Source organism: Mus musculus, chromosome 14, assembly GCF_000001635.26.
Source record: "Mus musculus strain C57BL/6J chromosome 14, GRCm38.p6 C57BL/6J".
Taxonomy (NCBI): domain Eukaryota; kingdom Metazoa; phylum Chordata; class Mammalia; order Rodentia; family Muridae; genus Mus; species Mus musculus.
In genome coordinates, this window is record NC_000080.6 from 93,124,945 (window position 1) to 93,149,722 (window position 24,778).

Genomic DNA, 24,778 nt, shown 5'->3' on the forward strand with positions numbered 1-24,778 from the left:
CTTGTCCATGGGGGCCACGTTTGTTCATAATATTGTTGTTGTAGCTGTGGTTTCCGTGTAGATGAAAGTCAGTATGCAACATGAGAATGCATGGCATCTAACAAATGTCATTGTACCTATAGCTTTCAAAGAAAGATGATCTGCTATTAATCCATCTAATTACAAGCTATAAGGGATGTAATTTAGAGTTACCAATCATTTTAAGCATTAAAACTTATTATACTCATCATTTACTGAGACCAGTCCTGTACCTCATCTTTGGATATTACAAAGATATCAGCCATTTATAAACAGTACGTTTGTTTGATTTATTTATTTATTTATTTATTTATTTATTTATTGCCCTGGAAACAAAAATCAGATTCCCTTGGGGGATGTATTAATATTTTATATACTGTCAAGTACTCTATCACGTTTCAGTACTCCCATTGCTATTAAGAAATATACAGTTAGGTCTGATATAGGCAAAGAATTCAAAGTTTAAACAAAGATCTAATGCCATTGATCCAAATTTTAAACAGATCCATTACTAGCAGAAAGTCATTATGAAGGTCAGAGAAGATATAAATTCTAGATTACAGTGAACTGAGTTCAGAAACCATCACACTGAAGACTTTTTGCCAGGCACTGAAGAACTAAGAGCTCTAGCTTGATATATATGCTAGCAAACGGGGAGATAAGCAAGTTAGGAGAGACTATTAGGAAAGGCACAAAGAAATGACTTGGGTTATAGTGTACTACAGTCTAGCAAAATGACATGTAATTGGGAGTTTGTTTCAACTGTTTAGCGGACTTTAAATAGTGAAACCAAACACACACACATTTGGATGGATCTTTGGAAACTTGTAAGTGTTTAAACACAATGCATGTACTTTTCCCACTCTCCCCCAGTTTCATTACTTCATCCCCGTTTGTCTTCATCCTTGTAAAGTTGGTTTCAAAAAGTAGTTTTGGGAGATCATGCACACTAAATTCTTGAATAGATTTCCATTAAATGCCATTACGTAGTATATATTTACTAGCATTTGTATCAATATTTTTGATCAGTTGACAAGATCTGAATGTTTAGGATTTTCAAGAAAGAAAAATGTAATAGAACAGTACTGATATATAAAGATAGAGATCATTCATTATACTTCTTAATTGATAGAATTACCCATAAATGACTGTGAGGGGAAACAGGAATTCAAGAAATGCTTTGCATGTGGGGATTAGACCATATGATTGGAAGAAGGCAGAAAGGGATAGGACATGGTGAGAAAGAGGGGGTAAATGGAAAAAGAATGTGTGTGTGTGTGTGTGTGTGTGTGTGTGTGTGTGTGTGTGTGTGTGTGTGTGTGTGTGTGTGATTGGATTGAGTTGAATCAGAGACATTTATTGTTGGGAAACAACATCAATATTGATAAGTAAAGAAAAGGATATAACCCTCCCCCAAAGACTTGTATATTCAAAGAAGTGATTGCATCTTTCTTTTTCTCAATCACGAAAAAATGTATTTTATATATAGAATATATGTATTTTACATATAAAATATATATTGTTCCACAGAAAACACCTTTAACTTTACATTAATTTTCTGTGGATCACAAGGCCACTTAAGACCTGAATTAAGACTCAGCAGAATTTCAGACAAGTTTATCAGATTATATATTTTGATACTTCATTGATGATTTATATTTTCTCACTACAGAAAATTTGTAACAGTAAAGTAGTCACATGGTACATGTCTGGAAATTATGTTTATTTTAGCTATTCTCATGTAGACACCACTAACTTTCAAATGCTGTTGATATAAGAACAGCCTCACATATTCTTTGGCAAAATACTGTCTCATTTTCTTGGTAGAAGTTTCTTTAATTTGTAACTAGTTCCAAAATTGCATTTTAAATATATCTATCTTGAAAATTAAAATCCATCAGATTATGAAATCTAGTTATCACAATAATTCTTGAATCTAAGACACATACTACTGGGTAATATCTAGGCTCAAAAATATCTCCTTTTTATTGATGAATAATGGATTTGAGACAGGAATCAGGACCATTTATAGCACTCAGCAAGTCAGTACCCGATAAGTAAAGATTCCCTTTGGCCACACTAGAACTCTACAGTCCCCAAGTCCCTCAAAGACACATATGCCTATTCCACTTTCTGAAAAGTTAAACCTGGCAATCCTATTTTAAGTTTCCCAGTAGTCACCTAACAGCAGTGAGTAGTGGCAGCAGGCAAGAATAAGCTTTGTCTGCCTTTCTCCTCTCCTGAGCAGATGGTTGGCTAAAACTCACTTCACACGGGAAATCAATTTTAGATTTTTAACTTGGCTATCTACTAATACACGGGGACTGCCAAGGAAGGAAAAAAAATGGCTTCAAATTTATTTTTGTAAGTAATTGTTGTAATGCAAATGTGAAAATAGAAATGTGCCTTCTCTGGTCACCATGCTTCTTTGCTAAAGAATTTTTCAACATTATCTTCAACATGGCAGACACGTAGTGCTACAGAGAGCCGATGAAATGTGTAAGAACAACACTGGCACATGTTCTAACATTCTGTAATGCTTTGTAATGGGGGACACATGCTACATATGGATGGTTACTTGCAATCCTAACACCAATGCTAAGCATTGCTGAGGTAATGTTCAATGTCCCAGAGAATGGACTATAAAAATTTGCTTGAACATGTGACCTCCTGTTTGTATTGTAGTAGTTTCAAGAGGTTGTGTCTTGTTTGAGGTGGGACTTAGGTAGAGACATGTGTGTCATGGGAAGGAAAGAGAACAAGAGGAAATGGATCATGGGGGTCTTGTTATCAAGCCTGATTCAAGCCACTGCTTTCTCTGCTTTTTGATCTAAAGAGATGGATCAATCTGGATTGCATGCTATTGATATGATAAGCAGTGATCCTATATCCTGAGCATCCAACCCAAACCTGCCATCACAGATTCTCTGCCTCGTATCTGAGTGGAAATAAGGGTTCTCCATTTAAGTTGATCCTGACAGACAATATGTCACAGGAGAGAGAAAAGTGACAGAAGAGTGTCCTTTCTACGAAATGCATTCTTATGACTAGTTTTTGAAATGTTTACAACATTTACCATATAAGGTTAAGCCCCACTGTTAGGTTTTAGTTTCCTAATGTTCTAGGTGGTCACTTATCAGTGTGGCAACAACAGTTCTATTTGCAAGATTAAGGGGTTCCTCAAGGTGAAACAAGAGCAGACAATTCATCTTGAAGAACTATTTTAAGTGATTATTTCTTTGGTAATCCAGAAACCAGATTTTGAGGGATAGCTTGGTTGGTAAAATGTTTGTCACTCAAGTGAAAGGAGCTTCCTTTCTCACATGCAAGTGAAAGCTGATTGCAAAAGCTTGTGTTTCTAAGCCCAGTGCTGTGGAGGCAGATACAAGTGGATCTTTGAGACTCCAAAGGCCTCCAGCCTTTTCTACTCAGCAAGCTTCATGTCAGCAAGAGACCTTATCTTTAAAGGGGAAAGATTCCTGAAAGGATTCTTAGGCACACATTTAGAAGCACATCCAAACATTTGCACAACCACCATGAATATATACACACATTTTTTTTGGGGGGGGAGTTCAAGACAGGGTTTCACACACACACACACACACACACACACACACACACACACACACACACACACACACACACAAACACACACACACACACACACCAATGTGCACAAAGAAAGGGTATTACAATCTAATTCCGTAACAATATAGAGAATGTAACAACACACATAAAATAATTCTTTTCTGTGCATCATCTCATTTGTGAATATACATATAGTGCTTTCAAGTAAGATTGATAATCATTAACAATTATAACTCTGCAAACATTAAATTTGAAAATTCAGGACTATTATAGAAGGGACATCAAATTGTTCCATACCAATATAGTATCCAGAAGCATGAATTCATACTTCATATTTTAGTTAGTTCCACTGGCTCCTATCCAATTTTTATTCTTTTGTTAACAGAGTAAAAATAATATGGATGGGTTTCAGTAGATTGGAGGCTGGCTATAGTTAAGTTGCCCTAGATATCTAAAACAATTTAGTGGAAAGTTTAAGTCATTCAATGCCTGAGTTAAACATACAGAAACTGATAAATAATTGGTTGCACCTATGTGCAAAAAGATATTCTTGGAATGTTCTGTAAAGATTCAGACTAACAGTCTTATTATTACTAAAAACCAGTTTCTCATTGAAAAACATTGCTTTGCATGTTCAACACCACATATCATATCTGTCTGAAACTGATATAAGACCAAGTATCTGACAAAAGAAAATTGCAGGTTTTTCTAATTAAGTATTTTCTATAATTCATCATCACCCCACTACACACATGATTCATAGGATGCAGTGTATTTATCTGTATGCAAGTTGGGATTTAGTATATGTACCTATGAAATTAATAATCTTATCAATAAATCATATTTTACTAATGTTAATATATCTATATGCTCAAATTTGACAAGTAAAAAGGTCTTATTGACATATAGGCAAAACTGTTCATTACATAAAATTTCATAGAAAAAATTATCATCTTAAAACTCTTAAAGACACTATCTTAAGTTCTACCTTAAAAAAAATACCCCCAAAAACGCTGAAAAATATCCAAGCCTAGCTATGTATTTTACATAGTACTTTGTGTTCATATCTTCCCTAACAGTTTAAATTCCACACTGCAATTTGGAACAGATTTGATCAACTTGCTTTCATGTGTCAGTGTTTTTCAGCTGCAATGAAAATAAACACACAGGCTTGGTTTTCTGCAAAACTGTGGAGATATTGACTTCAATAGAAACGTTATTTACCATGGCACATGTCACATTGTAGAAGCTCAGGGAGGAGGCTGGTAATTGAAAGCTTGCATGGGATTCTTGATCTATGTGTCTCCACAATTTCTTAGGATCTCACACAAACTCACCCATTGAGATGTCCTGAGTAGTAGCCCCATGAGACTGATTCCTTTGCATTTAAAGCATGTTTGTTATGAGAAAGGATGTCAAGGGGCTTAGTTTACCTTATGACTGACACATAAACATATTCGTTTTGTGTAGTTGATATGAGTATGATCTACAAAAAAATACCTAAAATACCTAAAGTCCAACAATTAAACATCTTTAAAGTCTTAAAGAGATTTCTAGTGTGATTATAAACTCTGCTTTAAATAGAGAATATATGCAATTTCTTAGAGAAGAGGTTCCTGTGAACCAAATTGCTACTAAAATGCTTCTTCTCTAACTTGCCAGCTTTATAAATACAGTATTTCTATCCATATACTACTATATGCTTATTTTACCCCTTCCCCAAATAAACAGGTTTGAGTGGTATCAAAATAAAGCTGTCATCCATAGATGAATAAAGTCAGAAATCTGCTTTCCTTTACAAGGGCAAGATAAAAGCAATAAACATCTAAAAGCATGAAGATCATGATGCATTACACAAACCAGCATTGTGGAGAAAAAGAGATACCAATGGTTTCCAGTCCTTGATACAGTGTTGGGAAATACTCCTGAGAGTCATCTACCAACATGTCTGTGGGAAAGAAGTGGATTGTCTTGAGGCCATGATAATTCCTAGGATTAAATCATAGAGTATTTAAAATGTAAATGGGTAACTTTTAGGTGATCAATTAGATGAAACAACTAGCATTCCAAACAAGGCTGAGTTCAAATATTAATCCTAACTCAGTGGCCTTGCAATACTTATTTCTTCTTCTCTATCCCACCTCTTTAATTCCTTTGCTACGCATTTCCATATTCAAATGGAGATAGCAAGGCAATTCACCAAAAGCTCAGGGGAGTGATTGCAACAGAAACAATATCTGCCAATGTGTTTTCTCCAAATTCATCAGTTAAGGAAACATCGCAGATTCATTGACCAACTACTTGAAATCGCCATACATCCAATTCCATCTATGTTTGTTTTTTGTTTTTTGTTTGTTTTCGAGTCAGGGTTTCTCTGTATATAGCTGGCTGTCCTGGAACTCACTCTGTGGACCAGGCTGACCTCAAACTCAGAAATCTTCCAGCCTCTGCCTCCCGATCCATCTATGTTTTTAAGAATGGCATCCCTCCATGGGCAATCCTAACCACTCAAGAATTCCCAATATCTACAAAACATATCTACTACAACTGGTGAGGTAGCAGTGTTTGAGACAAGATGCCCTGTTCTTTGCTGAGTTGCTGTGACCATTTCCAGACACTCTCCTCTGCCTATGTTGGTAGCCACATCCCTGTACTCTCTCATTCTTATTCAGGATAGTTAAATGGAAGTCATATGTCAGCAGAGACATAAAAAAAAAGAGAGAGAGAGAGAAATAAAGTATTCTGAAAAATGAAAGTGAACCAATTACCACTCCCCACCCTCTAATTAGATTTTTTTGATTGGGTATTTATTTCTTTTACATTTCCAATGCTATCCCAAAAGTCCCCCACATGCTCCCCCATCCACTCCCCCACCCACCCACTCACATTTCTTAGCCCTGGCATTCCCCTGTACTGAGGCATATAAAGTTTGCACAACCAATGGGCCTCTCTTTACACTGATGGCCTACTAGACCATCTTCTGATTCATATGCAGCTAGAGACATGAGCTCTGGGGGTGTTTTGGTTAGTTCATATTGTTGTTCCACCTATAGGATTGCAGATCCCTTCAGCTCCTTGGGTACTTTTTCTAGCTCCTCCATTGGGGGCCCTGCGATCTATCCAATAGTTGACTGTGAGCATCCACTTCTGTGCTTGCCAGGCCCCGGCATAGTCTCACAAGAGACAGCCATATCTGGGTCCTTTCAAAATCTTGCCAGTGTATGCAATGGTATCAGCGTTTGGAAGCTGATTATCGGATAGATCCTCAGATATGGCAGTCTGTAGATGGTCCATCCTTTCATCTCAGCTCTAAACTTAGTCTCTGTAATTCCTTCCATGGGTGTTTTATTCCCAATTCTAAGAAGAGGCAAAGTGTCCACACTTTGGTCTTTGTTCTTCTTGAGTTTCATGCGTTTAGCAAATTGTATCTTATGTCTTGGGTATTCTAAGTTTCTGGGCTAATATCCACTTATCATTGAGTACATATTTTGTGAGTTCTTTTGTGATTGGGTTACCTCACTCAGGATGATGCCCTCCAGGTCCATCCATTTCATCCCAGGGATGCAGGGGTGTTTCAATATATGGAAATCCATCAACATAATCCAGTATATAAACAAACTCAAAGACAAAAACCACATGGTCATCTCATTAGTTGCGGAGAAAGCATTTGACAAAATCCAACACCCATTCATGATAAAAGTCTTGGAAAGATCAGGAATTCAAGGCCCATATTTAAACATGATAAAAGCAATCTACAGCAAATCAGTAGCCAACATCAAATTAAATGGTGAAAAGCTGGAAGCAATCCCACTAAAATCAGGGACTAGACAAGGCTAGTTTTTCTCCTTACCTATTCAACATTGTACTTGAAGTCCTAGCCAGAGCAATTCGACAACAAAAGGAGATCAAGGGGATACAAATTGGAAAGGAAGAAGTCAAAATATCACTTTTTGCAGATGATAAGATAGTATATATAACTGACCCTAAAAATTCCACCAGAGAACTCCTAAGCCTGATAAACAGCTTCAGTGAAGTAGCTGGATACAAAATTAACTCAAACAAGTCAATGGCCTTTCTCTACACAAAGGATAAACAGGGTGAGAAAGAAATTAGGGAAACAACACCCTTCTCAATAGTCACAAATAATATAAAATACCTTGGCGTGACTCTAACTAAGGAAGTGAAAGATCTGTATGATAAGAACTTCAAGTCTCTGAAGAAAGAAATTAAAGAAGATCTCAGAAGATGGAAAGATCTCTAATGCTCATGAATTGGCAGGATCAATATAGTAAAAATGGCTATCCTGCCGAAAGCAATCTACAGATTCAATGCAATCCCCATCAAAATTGCAACTCAATACTTCAACAAATTAGAAAGGGCAATCTGCAAATTCATCTGAAATAACAAAAACCCTAGGATAGCAAAAACTCTTCTCAAGGATAAAAGAACCTCTGGTGGAGCCACCATGCCTGACCTAAATCTCTAATTAGATTTTTAAAGTCAAAAAAGAAGAAAATTTAAAAAAATATATATTGTTGCCTTTGTAAGCAGAGAGATGAGTTGATCCCTTTTAAATCATAAAACACTCATTGTCGTTTATGAATATTAACTTTATAGAATAGAAGCCTAATATGCTAAATTGTCAGAGTATTTCATGATAGCTATCAGGAGTTATCATGGGCTTCCTGCAGGACATTACCACAGTAGCAGTAGCAGACATGACTCCAGAGAAAAGAACTACTTGAAAGCTATGTGCTACATACAGGTTTGGGGTCTTTTCAGATACTGGAAAAGGGACTGCTATGCATGTGTGCATGTGCTCATGTGTGTGTGTGTGTGTGTGTGTGTGTGTGTGTGTGTGTGTGTGTGTGTGTGTGTGTGTGTGTTGGGGGGGATTATTTATTTACCTTGTCTGAATTTGGGAATAATAATGACTCTTGTACGTTGAAAACACCCTATTCTTTATTGCTAGGAAAGAAAATGTAAAAGAGTCAATATATGAGTTCTATTAACAGTTCCTGGATTTAGGCAGTCAGTGATCCCACTGCTCAGGGAAGAGTACTTTGAAAAAAAAATATATATATACATAATGTATATCTTTAAAAAACAAAACAAACAAAATAAACGGTTTCCATTCTTATAATTTCTACTTCATGTTGCATCTAGTATCTCAAGAGTTTCCCACTTCTTCCAATTCTTTAAATATGTGTTATTTAAATGTCTAAAAGGACAATGACCATTGCCATAGGGGATAATGTAATTAAAAAAAAACTTTAAGCCCATATATCTGATTCTGTAGTAGTTTGTCAAATTACACACACAGAGCTGTGAATCAGAGAGCTATCAAAACAACATAGAATGTTAGCATAGGCACTGAGGATGCCCAATAGCAGAACTGTCTGAGTCACGTTTGACATGTCATTTCCCACAAACAGGTTGCCAGTTTGCCTTTTATTTTCTGTAGTCAGTGACCACTGAGATGATTTTGTTCTGATATAAGAGCCAAAGGAAAAACCCTGAGAAACTGTTAGGATACAAATTTGGACATAACATCCTGAGTGGTGTAGATACAGAGATAAACCTCTGTAGTAGATTTGTACCACAAAGATATGAATTACATGTTAGAACATAGAACAAATGGCAGACCTTTGCTGTATGATTCTGAACAGGAAAGGGAGATAACAATTTGTTGTTGTTATTTGTGGTGCTGATGATATAAGGAAGATGGTAGTTACAATAAGAAGGGATTCCACTCAATGTTCAACGAACCCAAAACAAGTACAAGAGAGAGCAAATCTTTTCCTAATGAGTAAGTTGTGTTCTTTGTAAATATCTAAGCCTGCCATGCAAAAAGTATAGCAAGAACATAAACATCAGATAAGCTGCTTAGACACCTTCCTTGACATTGAGTTTCTACATGAGTGAATATCTATATAAAAACTCACCTTGAACTAAATGAAAGTATTCTTGGCTGATGAAAAACTCCTTGCTTCCAATTGTACTGTGTTCATATTCATGCTGGGTATTGTTAAAATTGAATAATTCTATACAGTTTGATTAAAACAACAACAACAATGATAAGCCAAGAAGATAAATGTCATTTGAAACTCAGATTTTTCTGATTCATCCAATTTCCTAGTGTAGGTAATGGAGAAAATTTCAATGTAGTCATTCAGAATGACTCTGAATACAACATAAATCTCTACTTGCAATGAGAAGCACAGGGATGCCTTTATGTAATCTGTGAAAAATGTAGGTAGGCAGTATCTTAAGAAATGAGTACTTCTATTTAAGGGTAATGAATAGATACACATAATCTTTATTGATGTACCTTGCAACTCTTTCTAAAAAGCATCATATGCAGACTCATCTCCTAACAAAAGTAACATATTCATCACAAGAGCAGTCAAAACAAAACAAACTAAACAGTGGATTTTGGCTCACATCAATGAGTTTACATACATTTAATGAAGATTTAAAAAAACAGAGTTGAATTACGTTTTCCCATTTTATTGTATTTGCTGGTAGACACAATCAAGCTTACTAGTCTACTATGTAATTGGTTTAAATTCCATTTTCATTTTAAGAAACCTCAATCTTTTTTCTGAATAAAGAGCCTTCAGAAAGACAGAGCAGATAGAGACTATGGGCTTTGGTAACTTTTACCATAGACGACTTTTTATTTCCATCACTTTTTAAAGTTAATGAAGTTTAATGAAGTATCAGACACATAGCTTACATTGATTGATTTCCTCCAGCTAGTTGCCTGTATGAATCAGCTTTCCATAGATTAAGTAAAGGAAGCTTACACCCAAAACATAGCCAAAGGACAAAGTTTTTATTTTCACTTTTCAACTGGATGAGACTCTTATATCTATCCTTCTAAATTGGGGGGGGGGGGGGCGTGATCATGGTCACTGTAGGAGTTACGATATTTGTTTTTAAAATGAAAATAAGGAAGCTAAAAGAAAACAAAACAAATAAAAACCACACTCTCCTCAACTTATGCATATTTATTGGCTAGGTCTGGGATTTAAAGATCTCAAAGTGTGGGGAAGATTACAGTCTAATGCTATAGACAATTTTATTAAAGTTTCAGTGTACGCTTATACACGGATGAAATAAAGAAAGCAATGATCAAAGGAAGGTTGCTTGAGTTCAGTAAGACATGATCAGAAAAAAATGTAAACTAACATCAGTGAGCATACCCTAAATGTTAATAGACCAGCCCTTTCTCAGAATTTCTCAGGACTGAGCAATTGAAACACAGTTTCCTGGTATGTACTGTCTATTATATTTGGAAATCTATGAAAGCAAGGTAGATCCAGGGCACACTAAGAACAGAACTCTGTGTATCTTTTCACTGGATTTGGTTTTATGGCAATGTTCTAACATCCAAAAAGAATAAATACATCTTATAAATTGAATATAAATGTTTGCCACAGAAGGCACAGAAGGTCCAAGAACAAGGTAAAAGGCCTTTTACCTTAGGTACATTTTTTTGTTACCCAGGGATCAAAAAATGCACCTAAGGTAAAATGCCTTTTTCCCTGAAGCCTCTATCACAGTTCTCCAAGGCACTGTTCTCTGTACATCATTATTTTGACCATGTTCTTACAGTCAATGTCATAAAGGCTACAGCTAGGTGTTTTCTTTATCCTCCCCCAATCTTGTAGTGTTCCAAAAGTATAAAGCACACTTTATGAACAGAAGAGTCAACTAGATTGTGAAACGTTCAGCCCTTAATGATCATAGAATGTATATCACATGCCCCATTAGCTGGGTGCTGAATGCCCATTAGAAACCAGAAAGCCTCAGATCCATAGGGTATAGACTTACACAAATATAAAAATTAGTGCCCAAAGACTTCCGGGAGGTGTTCCGTGCCCAATGTTGTCTACATGACACAGCTCAAACATTTGAAGAACTGGACTTTATATGAAATCATTTTCCTTAGGACAACTTGTTTTGATAATAAATTCAATGAGGATTGATTCCTGTGGAGGGTTTGTCAGCAAAACCAAACAAATTAAGCAATAAAACTTGGCCTAAATAAGTTTGGTGCATGAGGTAGCTATTAAAGACAAACAGGTGAGTCCTGATGGAGCTTACTAAAAATTCTAGTCAATATCAGACCATGTAAAGAGCAAAGAATGAAAACACATACCTATACTACCAAGATAGTTGGGATATTGTATGATATGTAACTATAGTTGTATAGATAGATAGATAGATAGATAGATAGATAGATAGATAGATAGATAGATAGATAGATAGATAGATAGATAGATAGATACAGATACAAATATAGATGTATATTATATAATATTGTAAAATAATAAATTGTAGCTATATTTCTGATATAGCTATATGATATGACATGATTGAAGAAATTGTTAGAATGCTGAAAACTAAAAAAGAAAATGAAAAGAGTTTTCTAATTTGTAGTCATAGGAGAGAGTAATCAGATCGTTCCAAAAATGGTTTATTCTATCCAGTGTGTAATTAGTAGTACTATTACTCTTCCTTTCTATTGAGCTGATCTTATAAATGAGAAACTAAAAGCATATAGTTCAAAAACCAGATAATCAGGACTAAGGAAAGGGGATAAAAACAAGCGAGAGAACTTTCCCCCTAAGTCATAACTACTCCTTTATATGAAAGAAAATAGAAACTATATTATATGTTTGTAAAGCACACCTATGTTGAACCTTTGTTAAGCATAATTTTCTTTCATATTATTTTTAAAAGGGACATTTATGTTAGGAATGTTAGAAATTCATATAGGTAATAAATATCATTCAGAGAAACTAAAGGAAAGTAAATACTGTTATCTAAACTTAACTGGAAACTCAAAATATCTACTTTATATAATTTAGAAAATTCAGATGACCTGGTATATTATGAAGATCAAATTTATGGTAATTAGTTTGTGGATTTTTCATATTCATCGAAGTTTACCATATGTAAAGAAGCAAGGTACTATTTCCATGAATCATCAGTATCCTGGCTATTTTTGTGTTATCTTGACACAAGCTACAGCCCTCTAAAAAGATGGTACCACAGTTGAAAAAAAATGCTTTTATAATATTCAGATGAGAGAGTGTTTTCTTAAATAGTAATTGATGGGAAAGAGCCAAGCCTATTGTGGGTGTTGCTATCCTAGGCTGATAGTTCTGGGTTCTATAAGAAAGCAGGTAGAGCCATGATAGAAAAGCAAGTTAGTAGCATCTCTTCATGGCTTATACATCAGCTCCTGCCTCCAGGTTCCTGCCCTTTTTGTGTTTCTGTCCTAAGGACATCACTTCAGTGATTGATGATAATATGTAAATATGAGCCAAACAAACGATTTCCTACCCAAGTTTGTTTTGTTGTCATGGTGTTTTACCACAGTAATAGTAACTCTAACTACAACAATCAATATAATACAATGTACAATTATCCATCTAAAGTAAGTCTATTTTCCCCTTCATTTCTTAGGGGAGAATGTGATCACAGTCTCCCCCTACCACAATTTATGCTGTCATTTTCCCACATTTTGGAAAATTACAGAGTCATCACATCTGGAGGGCAATGGATATCCACTGCGCTGGAAAAAAACCAACTTTTAATCATAGTGTCTGCCCTGCCATTAGGTATCAAAATAATTCTTAGACACAACCTGCTAGTAGAGCATTTCATCATAGTTACACAGATCTGTGACACAGTCTGATCTTTCTGGATGAAATAGCAAGAAATACTATGTGCTATAATTTCATTGCATAATGACACAAGAAAAACAAACAAGGAATTACTCTCAGCTATACCGTTAATATAAGAAACTTTAACACTTGTCTTTAGAAATTACCAAAATGTTTTCTATACAAATAAAACACTAAAAATGCACTGAAAATCCTTCAAGATGGCAATTTCAAAACTACATAAATTAAAGTGGTTTGGTTATAATAATTTAAGTCATGAACCGATGGGAAATAACTGCTTAATATAGCTGATAAACACTTTTGATTACATACTTAAATGCTAATTATGGGATTCTCCATTACCTACAAGATGTCTCAACTACATATTCATGACATAACTAGCAGAAATATCTCTATTTGCTTGTCCTGTTGAAATGATGTATTTCTCCATTTCATTTTATTACTTGCATTTATCCCCTCTGTATTTGTTTAATTCAATCTCGTTGCAGGGAACTGACAGCTCACTAGTTCACATAGACATATGCTTTAATTCCACATCAGAAAGTTTGCTGGTCATAGCTTTAGATGGCAAGCCTGGACCCAGAAATAAAACCTCTGCAGCTGTCAGACTCACATGACTTCCATTCTCATTAACAGATTTTTATAGAGAAAAAGAGTTTTATGATTCCTTTCCTTTTTATTACGTTAACCTACTTTTAATTTTTCATGTGATATTAAATAATAAATGGTAATAAAATTATTCTGATGATGTTTCCACAGAACATGGCGTCAAACACATCTTAGTTACATAGGCCTTACCCTATGTAAAATTTCTGAGTGGTTCATACTGATAAAAATGGAAAATACAAAACTATGTTAAAATGCTCAGTTTATAATATATGCCAGATTTAAATGATAATTTTTGAGGTAATGAAAATTATTTTAAAATTTTGTAAACTAAAGTATTCATAATTAGCTTTCTTTTATTTTTGGCAATACATTTTTTAAAGAAACTTATATGATGCTGTGAGTAATAGTCTTTGGAAAACTGTTTAGAAAATGTTTAAAGCAAAGTTTGTATACAATTATCTGCATTAAATCATAAAGCTGATTTCTAAACTCTTAATTTAGCACTATAAACCTAATATAAGAGATATGAAAAGTGTGATTCATTGAATAAATACAAAACTCTTATGAAAATTTCTCAAATGTCTCAAATAAAGACATTGTTGAAAATATTAATAAAAGTATAATCAACACGTGCCTCTGCACATCCTGATAAAAAGATTGTTTAATCCTGTATAATCACCTTGGCTAATAACCCTGCGGTGCTGAAGGATAGTGTAAAATGTGCAATAGTACATAGTCATGATGTAATATGATATGTTTCTCAATTCATAACAGCATTTTCAACTTTCTCACAACAGCCATTCTAGGTGTGCCATCATTTTATGGACAGCTATTAATCTTAAATGTAATGAGATGCAATTCTACCAGTCGATGAAAGTTACCTCATCTGCAAGGCAGTAAAAAACAACATAGTCTTCAATATCCCACTTCTATGATTGAAAACCATGCATGTATATGTATATGCATATGTTTAAATATATATATACATATATATATACATATATATATATATATAGTGCTACACACATATGTATTAATGTATTTCTACAGGTATGTATGAAGTATATGTGTATGTGTATGTGTATGTGTATGTATATGTATATGTATATTATATGTATATGTATATTATATGTATATGTATATTATATGTATATGTATACATATATATATATATTAATGAACTACTTGAATGTCGACTGAATAGGGAAACTGTCTAGGGCAAATGAGTTTGGATCATAACAGTAAGTCTTACTTATTTTTCATTAATCCCACTCTTAAATTTATCAATCATTGAAATGAAAGAGTGTAGCATGAATTCAGATCAAACATAAAAATACTTCTTAATCTTTTAAAACTGAGATAGTGGGACATTTAAAAAGTTAGCCAGAAGCTGGGCGTGGTGGCGCACGCCTTTAATCCAAGCACTCGGGAGGCAGAGGCAGGCAGATTTCTGAGTTCGAGGTCAGCCTGGTCTACAATGTGAGTTCCAGGACAGCCAGGGCTAGACAGAGAAATCCTGTCTCGAAAAAAACAAAACAAACAAACAAACAAACAAACAAAAAGTTAGCCAGGCAGGACTCCCAGAGTAGTTATAATGACAGCAACCCACGCATAAAATCTTGGAATCAAAAATGTGTTCTTCCTACAAGATGTGCAGGGATAAAGATGGAGCAGAGACAGAGATGACCAATGAATGACTAATCCAAATGGAAACCCATCTTATGGGCAAAACCCAATCCTGACATTATTAATGGTATGTTATGCTTACAGATATGAGCTTAATACCACTGTCTTATGAGAACACCACCTAGAAGCCTATGGAAACATGAAGAGACTCAAAACCGAACATTAGATGGAGCTCAGGAATCTTCTGGAAGAGTTGTGGGAAGGATTAAAGGACCCAAGTGGGTAAGAACTCCGCAGGAAGACCAACAGAGGCAGCTAACCTGGTGGCTCCCAGAGACTGAGCCTCTAACCAAGGAGCAAGCTTGGTCTGGATCTAGGGTCCCTGCACATATGTAGCAGATATGCAGTCTGATCTTCATGTGTGTCCCCTAAGAAATGGAACAGCAGATGTCCCTGAATCTGTTGCCAGTCTGTGGATCCCATTCCACTAACTGGGCTCCCTTGTCTGTCTGGCTTCAGTGAGAGAGGACAGGTGTAGTCCTCAGTGACTTGATATGGTGTGCGTGTGTGTGTGTGTGTGTGTGTGTGTGTGTGTGTGTGTGTGTGTGTGTGTGATACACAGAGGGCTGGGCTCCTCCTTCTCAGATGGTAATTGCAGGAGGAGCTGTGAGATGGAGGGACTGATATTGTAGTGTATATGAATAAATTGAAATTAATGAACAAAAACCTTTCATTTACTATGAATAAAAAATAAAGCCTGTTAATAACCAAAGGACTAAGCATTTAATGGATTAATGGTCACATGTTCATGGTACACATCGTATCTTACTTTAAAAGCATAAGTTTCAGAGATGCAAAAGAAAAATATTTGTTTCATTTTAACAAGAACATTATTTTTAACGGTTCTAGCAAAAGAGAATATCTGAAACAAGAGAATATCAGTTCCTGTTTGCACTTGGCAGAAGCAGTTCTTTCATGAAATAAAAATGACTATGCTGACAATGACTGGACTGTCAGTCCAAGACTCTTTTTTACTATAGGTAAACAGCACCTTAAATATGAGAAGCATTCGGCTGCAGGGACAGCTTAATAGTTAAACACACTCATTGCTCTTCAAGACTCAGCGTTGGTTCCCAGGTGTAGTGGCTCACTACTTTCTGCACTTCTTCTTCTTCTTCTTCTTTTTTTTTTTTTTTTCCAAGACAGTGCTTCTCTGTATAGCCCTGGCTGTCCTGGAGCTCACTTTGTAGAACTCAGGCCTGCCTCTGCCTCCTGAGTGCTGGGATTAAAGGCGTGCGTCACCATGCCCGGCTCTTCTCTGCACTTCTTATTCCTCGGAAGCTGATGCACTCTTCTGACCTCTGCAGGCATCAGGTATGCAAGTAGTGCACACGCATGCATTCAGGCAAATACTCGTACTCATAAAAATGGTTTAAAAATCTTAAGCAAAAATAATGGAAAGCTTAAGGAAGCTAGTGACATTAATAAATTTGTGCACAGAAGAATGCACAGGCAAAACAAATCAGTAACGTTCCACTCCAAGCAGCAGTGATGAAAGTAGTAGAAAGCCAAACTGGGCAAATGATAACCAGGCAAATATTTAAAACCTCTACAATATCCCTTTTATCTGTCATTTCCTTTTTATGTGAGTGGACTTTCTTCTGTGTGTGCATATGAGTGTTGGTCAGCTTCCTTAATAATTTACTTTTTTAGACAGTGTCCTTTTGTGAACCTGGAGCTCGCTGCTTTTGCCAGAATGACTGGCCAACAGACCAGTTGCTCTGCCTCTAACTGTAATGTCAGTGTGGCACCGTGCCCACATTTTATGTAGGTATTGTTCTTCGAACTCAAATCCTCATGCTTGCATGTGGAAGCATTTTAAACAGCAAAGCCATTTCCCCTTTTCGTGTAATTTGATTTTAATTTATTTTTCACCCACAGGGTTAAAAAAATATGCACACAAGGTCATTGTTTTTGGGATGCTAACTTTTTTTTTCCAAAATAAATGTTAGAAAACGAAGCGTGAAAATATAAAAAGCTGAATTTGAAAAGTCTACACTGATGAGGTCCCATAGAGGGATCAGAGCCAGGTCTATAAATATCTTCAAGGTAACCCTGAGATTAAGGGAAGGACATCATTCATAATGTCATAAGAAAGGACACAGAGCAATGGCCTGTAAGCTAAAGAAAGAGGAAATAAAAAAGACTGGTTATTTTAAAAAGGTCTTGATAGTGAGGTCAACGAGTTTGAATCAGTAGCACAAGCTTTTATGGTCAAGTACAATTTTTAAAGTAGGTGGCTTTGGTATAGAAGGAACTAGGCCATCCCTAGCTCTGCAGAGCCCGTTAAGAAAAATGAAAATGCCCGTGAATTGTGTGCATCATTCATTCAGCATTTTGAGGTAACCTAAAGTTATTTGGGCTAGTTAAGTTTGCAGGCAGTAAGTCTGTCTTAAACACTCGGTGTCTTCCTGTGGATAGATTGACAGTCACACACATACTCATCATTTCACATATTATTTTACACAAAGTTTTTCCTTGTGGGTTTTATCTTCAATTAATTAAAATGAATTCCATCACTATTTTCCCCTGGCTTTCTTCCCTTAACTTTTCCCACTGACCCTCCCTCCAACTCCTTCCTCTCTCTGCCCCACCCAAACTGCTAGTATCTTTTTGTTGATCATCACTGCTTCATACATGTAAGGTTGGGGAGGAGTAGTCATAAACTAAGCTGGGTGTAGACAAAAAAATGAAGGAAATAGCTCATCCATTTTTCTCACAGCTGCAAATGTTGGCTGTGTGTAGTGTGTGAGGGATTATGGGGAATGAATTTTTAAAGCATTTCTTAATCCTTTCAGAGAAGCAATATCCTAGCATATTCATACCTTTTTGTTTGTTTGTTTGTTTAATGGCTTGTTTTGCATTCAGTAAATATGTACTGAGTGTGTGCCAGTTGTTAGCAATGAGGGATACTGCTCTGCTGACAGCGCTCAGACCATCAGGGAAGCCACAACAACCTTTGCATTCATTTTTATCATTAACATATAGCAGAACCTCCGGAGGTTGCAAAAGGAGTTGAATTGAAAGGAGGCATACACACACCATCATCTGCCATGCACAGAGCTTTCCGGCAATGCAGACTGAATCACACCAGCAGCAACTGAGAACCTGAAGCCAGAAGGATAGAAAAGATCTTCTTCCACACTCAGAGGAATACGGGAACTGTAAATTTTCAAGTCAGAAGGACGTGATTTTCCTCAATAATACGTTTATAAATAAAGGTGTCCAATTACAGTTTAGTGATGAGGTATCATATGGACACCTGTCAAAAATGTTTAAAAAGTTATGGTTCCCTCTGGTTTCTAATAATTAAACATATGAGTATTATTATTACATCATTTGTACTCATTCTCTCTACCTAATATTTCATGGCCCTCCGGTCTTTTTTAGTTAAGCTGAGCTCTGTATACATTTTGAAATGTCCTGATCTCAAGAAATTTGATGACAGTCATATTTGAAGGCTTCAGTGAATTTTGACTGCATGGCAGTTCACTGTGTGCAATACCTTATAAAATTCTATCATGCATTCCATTCAAAGTATCATTTGAGTATTAGCTTAATTCATTATTTGAAAATGACAATGATTTTAGATCTTTATCATTGTGAGAAATAATTAAACTATGCTTTCTCTATAGTCTCTTCTTTAATTGACACACCAATGCCATGAAATAAGTATTAATATCTCAATTTTAAGCAATAGAATTCTGACACAAAGACAGATTCAACAGATGTACCAAAATGCAAAACCACCTAGTGAAAGAGTTTAGACTAAAGCTTTTTTGGCATTGTGCTCCATTGGTTACTCAAAATTGAAATTTATGCTAATCTGTCTACACAACACTGTAAAGCCACGGAGGTATAGTTTAGTAACTTAATTCAGGGCTGTTGCTACATTTTTAGATGCAAATAGCAGTTTTGTACTGCTTATTGCATATGACGAATGCCCACTTGTTTAACAATATATCTACTGAAAGACAATCTTTATCAAAATCAAAATAGATCTAAAGGCATATTTTCCAAAGCTTTAGATTGTAAAACCAGGACACCCGCAGTCACATTTAATGATTACTACAAAATGATTGGCAAAATGGGAAGAGGATTTAAACACAAAGCTTTGCAGTAACATGGATGATTATGTTTTAATGACGCGGGTTTCCCGGGGTTTCTATTTTATCATTGCTGCTGACATATCTTCATAGACAACTAGAAGGAGACAAATAGAATAAACAGTCTATACCGTTCAGAATCAAACTTCTAACATGGTTTGGATTACTATTCAGGGATAATTACAGTCAACCTAGAATTTATGAATAGTTTCTAGTTTCTAGGAAGATGGTTTAAATGATATGAGTCTTTATTGTTTGTGGCTTTTGTGATTTTTTTTCTTCCATGAATTTGTCTTCTACTCAGCATTCCCTTTACATTAGCCCACAAGAGGGTTTATGAAAACATGTATTTTGGGTTATTTGTTCTAAGATAATATTAAATTACGTAATAGTAATTATCAAAAATGCCCATTTGAATGAAGCCTAGCTATACAGAACCTTTGGATTTCCTGGATTATGCAGTTTTCCTGGACCCCAAAAGTTCTCAGTGCCCCTGACAACTTAAAGTTCAACTTCAAGTCCAGTTGCAGAAAGCCAGCTCGAGGATTCAGGGACATCATCTGTGAGGCTGGAGGTCGCAAGTATAATGTGATGCTTTCAAATAATGCCTCTCACCCTACTCTACGATACATATGGCTACAACTCTATTATTTTAATCATTGTCACAGTGTCATTAAATTACCTTGGCGTTTTTGCATTTTGATACATTTATTTAATCTGTTTCTGTGTCAAGATTTCACTTCTTAAAATTGAGATAGCACTAATAAATAAACAGAACCTGATAATTTGTAGAATATTATATGCATCGTATGTAGTAAAAAAAATCAGATTTTATAGGAATTATTAAAGACAGTGAGAAGAAGCCTAAAATTTCCAATCAGTCTTTCAAAACTCAAGAAGAAAGGAAAAAGACCATTTAGATAAAGGAATCACTGAGTAGTTAGAGTTTTTAAAATAATACAGAAATCCTCAGACTATTTCCTTCCTTATCTCAGAATTATTTTGCTGTCAGAATTCATCCCTCAGGAACATAGGCATGGAGAAGGGGGGAAAGCCAGAAGGTGGATTATGAGGGTGGTCAGAAAATTTAAAAACAAAACAAAACACAAACTACCACAACAAAAATGTTTAGAGAGAGTAAGAAATGGTGAATATAATTTAAACTAAGTGATTAACTTCTAAATGGCACTTCTCTCTTCTGTAGGAGGTGCCATGGCTCCAAGTATGATGTAATTACCTTGGGGTCTGAGATTGGCACACCAGAAAACCATGGTTCAATGCCCCCGAGAAGGGGATAAGTTTACTGCAAGGAGATACATTCAAAATTTCTAAATCTTATGTAGTGCAAAAAAATATAAATGACAATCTGGGGGCCAGAAGAATGTTTAAATACCATTTTGTTATTAATCTGTGAAATAAAAGGGATGTTTAAGCAGGTAATTGTCTTGAAATGGTAGAGAAAACAACATATATTTTAATCAGCATAATTGTTAAATGTCAATTAGAACTTTCATCAGCTAAATTATGTCGGACTAACTTGTAATAGAAGGTTGCCAAATGTTAATTAAAAGAATAAATGTTAATGATTGGTTTAATTTTGTGCCTTTGCTGTTTTTTAAGTTTTATGTTTATGATTTCAAATTAATCTCTTCTATACTTTCATCATTTTTATAATCCAAGTAACCTCAATATACAAAAAGTATGTACTGGACAAAGTATCTTAATTAAAATTTAATTCACAAGTAGTGAAAGTTTGTTATTGTTCAAGCTACTTATATATTTTATAAATTTATCTAGAAATTTTAGTACAGTGCCTTCATGCATCTTAAACAAAGTTATGTGCTAGTGAAATGGACCCTTTTAAAACATCCAAGCAAACATTCACAATAAGGTCTGTTCCTTAGTAGGTTTGCCTTAGGTAAGAAGCTTTGTTAAATCCTACCATAATCATGTTCTTATTAACTGACATGAGCTATCTTAACATATGCACTATAATAGCAAGGTATGGAGAATTCAGACTAAGAATCCATGCTACACAGGATTGTCCAACTTGAAGTTATTTTGGCTATAATATGTTGTTTGTATATATTCTCTTTTCTAAGAATAAGCTTACTGCTAATCAAGAAATTTAATATTAAATCCAGTGCTAATCAGATAAATATTTCACTAATAAAAAAGTTAATAAAAAGTGCTGAATATACTTTCACATTTGGATTTTAATTTCAGTACTGTTAAAGTATCTTTTGTTTGGATAATCTCAGATAAAACTAGTAAAGCTGTCACATATAACTCATTGGCAGCAATTACTTTTTAAAAACTACATGTTAAAGGCAGGAATGATGATGGAGTTTGATCAGATGTTTCATTAATTTACACTGCCTGTTATACACATTTATCACACAAGGGAGTAATGGGTAGGTAATATGAATGTATAAAGAGATTATATAAAAATACTTGAATTAAAAGTTGGATTACACTCTCTAAGGAAATCAACATGATCATAGGTCATGCACACAATTAGTCATTATATTCACTGAATTTTTCTAAATCCTTTACTAACCCTCTGAGGCATTTCAATAGCCATAGCCATCTGGACTTAAATAGAAAATGTGTGTAATATTTTTATTTAGTTGTGGCATTTATTATAAAGTTTATTTAGAAAAATGGAAATGAAATATCTCCTAAGATTATATTTTTATCTTTTTTTATCCCTTTAATGCTTTTGATTCTTATCTCTAGTTACATTTCAATCTTTAGGGAGTATAGTTAAATGAATTGTGTTCTTTAGACTTGATTAAAAGAGAAAGTGATTTTTTTTATGGTTGAAATATTTAAATGTTTATGGTTTGCCTCCAAGATGAGATACAGTTATGTGAAGAACCTCCTCGTTTTCATAAATATTTCTCTTTAAGAATGCAATGTTGACTTTATAATGGCTGATGATAGGTTTTGAGAAAATTGCAAAGAAAATAGTCCAAGGAATTAAAAAATAGAAAGGATTATCGTTTTTCTCTATCTCTGTGTGTGTGCGTGTGCGTGTGCGTGTGCGTGTGCATGTTCGTGTGCGTGTGTGTGTGTGTGTGTGTGTGTGTGTGAATGATAAAGAGAGACAGAGAGACAAACATGGATATAGCCATTCATTATATGAATGCTGGTACATGTGTATATACGGTGATCAGAAAATTATTGTGGCTGTCAGTCCTCTTAAAACAATACTTCTGACTTTTTTGACTGCACATGAAAGCCATTCTGGATTCTCTGATTTTCAGAATCTCTTGTCTCTATTTTTCATCTGTCAGAGTGCTAAGATTTACAGAAACTCACTTAACGTGAATTCTGGTTTGTTTGAACCTAAGTTTCCAAATTTGTACAGCAAATGCTTTTACACACTGCAATATCTCCAAATTACCTCGAATAACTTTTTATCTCATAAACTAATAATATGTATAGATTATTAAATGATATGCCAATATAATAACAATCATTTTAATCACTTTTAACTTTGTGGTGTTCTATTACTGCACTAGAGATAACAAATTCATTTATTCACATAAAATATATGATTTACTCTGATATTCTAGCTAAGAGTCTGTAAATCATATTCTGATGCTACTAGATGGAGAATGATGCATAGATTAATTAAATAATATTGGAGAAGTGCCACCATTGAAAATGAAAAAAAAATACATACAAGACTTAAGAAAATATCTAATGGCTTAGAAATCAGGAAGATCACAGTGGAGGTGATGTTTGACTCAAGGTTAAGTCAGTGCCTGGAAATTACAATCAAGAAAACCCTTCCACGGGAGAGCACAATAGCTCAGCACAATGCAGTATAAAGTGGTGGTAGGGGGATGACAGCAACTCTGAAAGGGAAGCTGCAGAGATTATACCACTATATGAAACTGAAGAATAGAGCTGGACTAAATGTTAGAAAATTCTGACAACCAACTGTGCTTATATCTAGTTTCTTTAAAGTTGAAATCCGTTTTTTTTTTTTAAGTAAAATCGGATGTACAATTCTTTAATGCCATGTCCATTGTGAGTATTAGTCCTTTATCTGTAGCATATAAATTGGTTATTAAATTGGAAACTACCAGAGTTATATAAAAGATTGTGATTTGGTATTAAAGCCTTATCGTAATATTTTCATTGGTGGCAAGCTAATTGCCTTATCACACGAAACAACTTGGTATATGAAAGTCACCAATATGTTAAAGCAATGATATGCTTTACAAAGTCTTAGTAACTCAAGAAAGATGAATTCATCTCCTTTTCACTCACAGGCCCGTTTTAATAACATATATAGCAAAGCAACTTTCAAATCATATTCATTAAAATTCATTAAGGCAAGAAGAAATAAGAGATATTACATACTGCTGATAATATTTAAAATGTAGGAGTCAATGCTGAGCTAGCTACAAAAGGGTTCTGCTTAAATTATCCACAGATATTCACAAATAACAAAAGAAATCCCCTTGAGAATCCCAGAATCAAAGATGCATTGATGCTGGAGGACTGAAACGGAAAGCAGAGCCTTGGGGAGGAAGTGGTTTTCTTCAATGCCCTGATAGACTTCTGGATGTCAGCGATTCCCTCTCACCCAGTGTTTGGAGGTCTCATGAAATTTCAGGTAAGAACCAAGGTAATGTTTTTCAAAAAGAATGTTAGCTAGTTATCCTAAAAGAATATTTATTGTGTTTTTTCATCCTAATGATTTAAGTTTACAGTAAATATGGGAAATACACTAACATGGTATGAATATGTATCGCAGGAGAAAAGCTCATGATCTTCCTATGGCCACATCCGACCCCAGACTCTTCGAATGTGCTGGGGACATAGGAGTGCTAACTTTTAGAGTAAAGCTGAAACTGTGGAAAAGGGTGAACCTCTTTTATCTCAGCGACCTTCTAATTTTAGCCATAGAAAAGCATTAAAGGAAGATTCCAGTCATGAAACAATGCCTTGAACCTAGCTTGCTAATTTCCAAAACTGGGAGAAAATATATTTCTAAACAATATGTTTCTTAATAAAAATCATTTTGCCACAATAGCTCAGATTGATATGACT

At 35.0% G+C, this 24,778-nt stretch overlaps 1 protein-coding gene and 1 non-coding gene across 7 annotated transcripts in view; both read right to left on the reverse strand.

The window, feature by feature from the left end:
- The window catches only part of Pcdh9 (protocadherin 9), an 879,135-nt gene that overhangs the window by 111,245 nt on the left and 743,112 nt on the right, over positions 1-24,778 (reverse strand). The window lies entirely within an intron of this gene.
- On the reverse strand, positions 13,086-13,245 carry Gm23509. Its single transcript, XR_003951274.1, has one exon. It is a non-coding gene; the product is annotated as a U1 spliceosomal RNA (small nuclear RNA).